General features: G+C 38.9%; 1 long non-coding RNA gene across 2 annotated transcripts in view; it reads left to right on the top strand.

Annotated features, from left to right (window-relative positions):
• LOC130594413 (uncharacterized) overlaps window positions 1-6927 on the top strand; it is a 51039-nt gene that overhangs the window by 31494 nt on the left and 12618 nt on the right. Inside the window, exon 2 of one of the 2 annotated variants that reach the window (XR_008971084.1) lies at window positions 948-1067. The exons of the other annotated variant lie outside the window; for it this stretch is intronic. This is a non-coding gene — a long non-coding RNA (uncharacterized LOC130594413). The remainder of the gene's footprint in view (window positions 1-947; window positions 1068-6927) is intronic. 2 annotated transcript variants of the gene reach the window in all.

Raw genomic sequence — 6927 nt, 5'->3', positions numbered from 1 at the left:
TTATTCAGCCAAAAGGACTTATGCTCCTAATTGCTCATGTGCTTTGAAAGTTCCCTACAGCTCTTTGCATTCAATTTTCTCTTATTTTGAAGATCAAAACAATGACACAAAGTGCTCCTATTTAACTTAAGTGCTCTGACAAGACACACAGCCTATTCTGCAGCATTTCTGCTATACGTAGCCATCAGAAAAATCACACGTTTATTATGTATACAGAGTTCTCTCTTGATTGGAAAGCATTTTCCATAGTTTGCAGGGCACCCCAGCTCTGTAGCCAAGAGCACGGCTCTTCCATGGCAGACATGGAACAAGTACTCACAGCAACTCATCACAGAATCCCTGGAAGGCTGCACACACCGAGCCCCATCCTGCAGCTTCACCCCTTTCTGAAGCCTGGAGCAGGTTGAAGGACTCTGGAAGGACCGTGCTCTTGGCCTTTTCCTGCCCAATTTCACAAGGTTAATGAGACCTGCAGAGGAATCGCTGCTGGAGACTGGGCAACACAAGCCTTGCAGAGCATCACATCTGGAGTCCAGAGGCGCTTGCCTCCCCTCTTTGCATTTGCTTCCCACTCCCTCATATGGAACAGGATCACTGGTTTTCTTTCCTTTGGGAAGAGCTCGAACAAGGACTGTGGCTGAAATGGACAGGAATAAAGGGGAAGGAGATTTTAAAATGAAATCTAATTGTTTTTTAGTCTCATACCTGAAATTTATAGCATCATTTCCCCCCCTGAATAAACAACTATGTTGTCCTCTCCAGTTACAATGCACAAACCTGACTGCTACATGCAATGTCAAATTTACCCTGGTGCCTTTTATCAGGATTTCCTTTCATATTACTCTCTAAGCAGTGACTTTGTAAGGAGATTAACTGCATTATATGCCACACATTAAACAAACCACATGTATGCAACACAGCTTATAATAGATTTCTTTTTTCCCCAGAATGGTCCTTTCTGCCTTTGATGGTCTTGGTTTTCAGAGCCCTATCCCTCAAACACTGATCTACCAGAGAGAAGGAGTTTCAGATAGATCCAGTATCCATCTACACTGCCAATGAATCAGGTGGAGATAGCTTTCTTATTCCTATTTCGTGGGGAAATAGCTGATCATCTCTGCTTGTTATCTGAGGTGAACTCAATAGGAAAAATAGTGAAGACTGACAATCCAGACAAGGCATGCATTTCCCAATAAAGGCATCTTCTAAAGACAAGTTTCTTTAATGAGGTTGTTTATTTTTTTCTTAATAATTGTTCTGATTTCTTAAAAAAAGCTTCTCTCTCACTGATTTCTACAGCTTACACAAACCAAACCAAACCAAACAAAAAACAGACAAAGATAAACCACAACCTTCCAAACACTGTGCAACCCACAGCAACACTGGCAACTTCTCATTCATTCATTGACATCAGTTGAGCCAAACATATATTTTTCCAAGGGGCTATCTACAGATAGTTCCTGTGAGCACCATCTTTCTCGAAACTGCTCCAAGCAGCAATTTGTTACTGAAATGGGTCCTCAGGGCTGTGATCCTGATACTCAGGTAGTCAGGTCGTGGGTGAATAGTTCTTTCCCAAAGACCTACCTGGTACCAGGCAGCAAGACCAAACAAAATAAAACATGGGTGGATGCAGAGCCAACTCTTCACCGAAAGGTTGAATGCTACTTTCTTTGCTTTTCAAGGACTGGTTTGTTCTCTGTATTAGATTATTCCTTTTCATTTTTTCTGCTCACATACATACAACACTGTCATCTCCTGAGCCAGGCAGATCAGGGAAGCTGGAAGGACCTGCTCCCACTGCCAATCCCTTCCTGCCTTCCCTTGTCTTCCTGAAAGCCTGTGGAATATCTTTCCTCTCAGCTTCATCTGTTATCCATACCATCTCTTTCAGCACCTGCACTGCTTTTCCCAATTTCTATGGCTCTCTGGAAATAGAAATACCTATTCTTTTCCTTGACTTTCTGTCAACACCCATAGTATCCCTGAAAGTTTCAATTTTTTTAATTTTCTACCAATCAAAGCTTCTAAAACAAAGCTCCAGAGAATGACTGACCTTGTCTAACAGGTCTGAAAAAAGTAGCCTTTTTATATATATATATATATATATATATATATATATATATATATATATATATATATATATTATTACTGACTGAGCTAATGGGAGCCAGATCAAATAAGCTTCTCTTTTCGTAGGGGGCTGAAATAGTTGAAATGCATGTTGTAATTGTCCATACTTTTTCTCTGCAAATAAGAAACCTGCACTCAAGCAATGACATGTTCGGCTGTTTTTCCAGCTGGAAAGATGGAAAAAATCAGAATATCCATTCACTCTTTGAAGAGGAAGCAACCAGCTTTTACACAACATAAATTAGTTTATTCAGATTTTAATATTTTATATCTAAAATAGAAGCTGATCCAAGATCTTGGTTTCATACAGATGAACGGCAGGATGCTTGTATATTAGTGAGCCAATTCTACTTTACTACAACTAGGACTGTGTACACGGAAACCATTTTTATATGAACAAAATTAGATGAAATGAAAAACCACTGTTGCTGATGGGCTCGGAATTGGCCATCCGTGAGTCCGTCTTGGAGCCGGCTGCATTGGCACTGTCAGACACAGGAAAAGCTTCTATCATCTTCTCACAAAAGCCATACCATAGCCTCCCACTACCAAACCCTTGCCATGCAAACCCAATACACAGACTGAACCATATGACTTCTCAGGGGGGCAGGAATTGGACACTGGTCCAGAGTCCAGAGTGGTAGCAGAGATCACATACCTCCAGCAAGAAGGAGGAGCATGCCAAACCATCTAAAAGCAGCAAAACCCCCTCATTACCCAGATATCCACATCATGCTTGGGTCACCAGGAGCAGGAGCAGTACAGGCTTAGCTGTATTCATGCGTACACATTCAGTATGCCTAAACATATGTTGATAAGAGGCCGCATATTTCTGATATTTTCATTTGTTGCGATGTTGCATACATGATAAATACATCCATCCTGCTTCAGTAAATCATTATTTTACAATGAATATATACTTATATTATTACTGTAATGCTGATGTGCTGAACCATTAGTATAAAAAAAGCAAGCAGGTGATAAAAATGATGCAAAGACTCCCATAAAGTGAGAAACAAAACCCAAACTACTGTAGCAAACATTAGCAGTGAGATAAGTAAATTAGCGATTATTCGGGAGATAAATTAGTGGGTAAATAGGAGTATGTAAAGTGTATGTTGCTGCTTGTATCTTTCAGTTGGGAACTGTGAGCTGCATCCTCCAAAATCTATGTAGTGTCAGTGCAATAATATGGATGGATATTTAAGACTAGGCTATGACCATGACTCTGAGGCAATTGCCTTCCATAGAAGTCAGCACACCAGCAAATTTCATCCTTATTAACTGTGCTGCTTTTATACATTGCACTAATTAAAAACCCTACCATAAAAGTTGCTCTCAGATACTTTGCATAGAGTAAATATGCTGTGGGAATCCGGCATAACTGCAAATTTGCCTCTAACTAGAAAACAGTCAGTGACCCTGAAGAGATCAGTTTTTAGGCAGCAACACAAGGTGCCCATGGAACAGAGAGTATTTCAAGACTCCCAGTGAAATTAAATCTTCAGAGAAAATGTATATCCAGAGTGGCTTTGGAATCCAGACATAATATATAGAGAAACTTTCAAAGCAGGTCATTTATTTGACATAATTGTGCGAACACCCCTTTAAGCTGTGCAAACCAGAAAGTTCATTTCAAAATATTAACTTATTTCTTGCTATCAACAACAATGCAATTAATTCCCCTCAATAAAGATTGTTTTTGCAAAAGAGCAATAAGGTGCCTCTGCAGGGGGCATCATTATCATTAAATAATCACACCCCAGGAGACGCAAGGCACTCTGCAGTACCATGTACATTTTAGCACTCCAGAGTATGATTAGTTTGCGTTAACCACACCCCAGCATAGCTAATTGGGAAAGAGTCTATAAACTGAGGCGATTTCTGTATTTATTATAATATCTTTTTTTGGAACTGACAGTGAAATTGGGAAGTTTCTGACAATTCCCGTGGAAAATGTGGCCAGCCCTGACCCAGCCAGGTAGCATCTTCCTGAGGCTGCAGTTAAGGCAGAAGGAGCCCATAACACCAACTTGCTGTGGTAATGCATATTAATATCTGCATCCTTAAAATGTTATGTGAGTAAATCCTGGTGTATAACAAGGAGTTATGACTTTTGGATGCTATGTTTTTCTATAAAAATCAAAACAGGCCCAGCTGTCCTGCACATACACGCAGAAAAACAGACACAATATTTTAATGGAATTCCTGCTTCTGATCTGCTGGATGTTTTACGCCACTTTGGACAGTCTGCTGTGATATATGGCTAACTTTTGGAGAGGGATGGATTTTTAATTAGTACATGTATTCACAACATAGATAATGCTATGGTGCTATAGTTGTCCTGAGGTCTCAATGGTTCTTTTTTTTCAGTTTAAAGCAGTAGCCTTTAACACGAAACACATCCTGGAAATTTGGTACTTCTATTATGAATGGAAGTTATGACAATATAGTCTAGATCTGTTGATTTTCCCTTGCTGAAAAGAGCACGGAAGAAAATTATGGAAGAATCATGATTTTGTACCCAATTTGGTTGTGAATAAAGGAGAAACCAGATCATCATTTTGGAGATGAAATTCAATCCTGCTTTGACATCCACAGGCACAACTTCAAAGTTAATGACACAGACACAGGGTCAGCACTGTATATCTTGGACCACTGGCAAGGGTAAAGAAACACAGTAATTACCTTAGTGTGGATCAAGCCTCACTGCTGGAGACCTAGCAGCCCTTTTCTGGAATAATATATGCCCCCCATTAGTTTATGCAGGTGGAAAGGAGCTGCAAGAGAATGGTACCTCTTCAAAGAGACACCATTAAGATGTCTGCTTGGGTGCTGAGGGCACAAGTCAAGGACAAGTCTGCATGACCAGTGGCAAAGAAGATTCCATAGTCATTCAAAGACTATGAGAAGCTATGACCACAAGAAGTCATTGCTACACGCAAGCCCTCCAAGGGTAGGGTATAACCAGTAGACTAGTGAACAGCATTAGCTGTTTGTGTTACTAGCTTGAACTATCTCTATATTCAGTGCAGTTATCCATTACTTCTCATCAGTTTAAAGAGATTAAAAATACTATCTAAGATGTGTAGGCTGGATGCACCAAGTCATAACAAAGTGTCAATGTTCCTCCTCAGCAGACAAGAAACCTGCCGTGTGCAGGGCTGTCATTAAAACTGAATTAGTGAAGCTTCTCCCATTTACTGATCAAACAAAGTTGAACAATGGCTGTTCAAGAGAACAAAACAAAAATAAGAAAGGAATTAGGGATACAGGAATTCAAATGAAGCGAACAATACCATATGCATGAGCAAGCAGTATGCTTTTTTTTTAAACGCAGGTTATTTTATAATCAATATTTAAAGTAATTTTATCAGGAAGCGCAACCGATACTTCATGACTATGTATGTGTAGCCAGTAAGCTATAGATTTATAAATATGAGGGTTATCATGGCTTCAGTGCAGCAAGGCACAGCCATTTTAAAATTGAAATTGTCAGATTTTATCAGTTATCTCTTTCCACAGGATAATGTAACTTTACAATTACTTAGCTCATAAAGAACTAATTTCATTCAGCTTCCAATAAATACTTTCAAAATAGGAGTCTATAGCAAGATTTCTTGAGTGGTCGAATCATGAACAATAATGGTCATACAGACTTTGAGGGAAAGTCTTTATAATGAGATTAATACCTGCAGGCTTCCCACACAAAGATTTATTTTTATAAGCAATTAATAATAACATCTTTTTTCTATATTTTTGTCTATTACAAAAGAAAATAAGTTATTGATTTCAACTGCAAAAACAACTATTTGCATAACATTGTTGATTGTATGTTCTACTAGCACAATCAGAATTAATTGGAGCAAAATATTTTATTATTTTTAAATGGGTAAAGATTTTATATATATTAGCATTTCTATCTGATTAGAACAGTCTGTTTAGCAGAGCAGCACTATTAGGAGTGCAGATCAGATTATCATATTCAATCCACGCAATGGTGTAAAGCCTTTCTACTGGCACCTCGGTACAGACTTGTGGGTAGATCTTTGAAAGCTTTCCTAAACTTTAAACACAGTAAGTATTAGTAACTATCACTCAGCTCTTATTACATTCTAGATACCATGTTCTTAATTAAATATTAAGAATGAAACAGCAGACAGACACATTGGAATTTTGCTACTTATTTCCATTTTATTTGGGTGATAAACCCTATTATTCCCTCCATGTTTGTGTGTGGGAGGAAACTCACCCCGCAGAAGGGCAGTCAGAGCACCTAAGTTTAGCCTACATAAATTGGTAGTGGAGGAAGACCATCTGCCTTTGGGAAGTGCTTCAGCTCTCAGGAGGGAAGCAAGTCAGGTGCCTGTAAGTGAGACAACCTGGTTACGCTCTTCACATCCAATAGAACAAAGCCAGAATTCTGTGTTTAAACAATTCAAACCATAATTCACCTTTCTCAATTCAGTACATTTTTAAACAGATCACAGTTTTACTCATATAAAAATAAGACAATCTAGTGATAACCACTTTTAAGTTGACAAACTAGTCGTGCAATTTATTGTGCTCCTTTAAGGATTTATTGTTATACCCAAGCCCTCAGTCTGGGTAAACACCAAATCATTTCTGGTTCCCAAACTGAAAGACTGTTTTCAGTAGCTTATTTTCTAAATGAATTCATCACAAACCAGATGACTGACATCACACCAAGTGAAAGCGTTGGTAGCATCTATACTCATCTGATGTTTCACTCCAGCCACCACCATCCAGACAGAATGTGTGTTTTGCTGGGGC

The sequence above is a fragment of the Pezoporus wallicus genome, unplaced genomic scaffold (genome assembly GCF_028554395.1).
Source record: "Pezoporus wallicus isolate ANWC-B61680 ecotype Strahan unplaced genomic scaffold, APGP_CSIRO_Pwel_v1 contig_13243, whole genome shotgun sequence".
Classification (NCBI taxonomy): domain Eukaryota; kingdom Metazoa; phylum Chordata; class Aves; order Psittaciformes; family Psittacidae; genus Pezoporus; species Pezoporus wallicus.
This window is presented reverse-complemented; position numbering and strand designations above follow the sequence as displayed.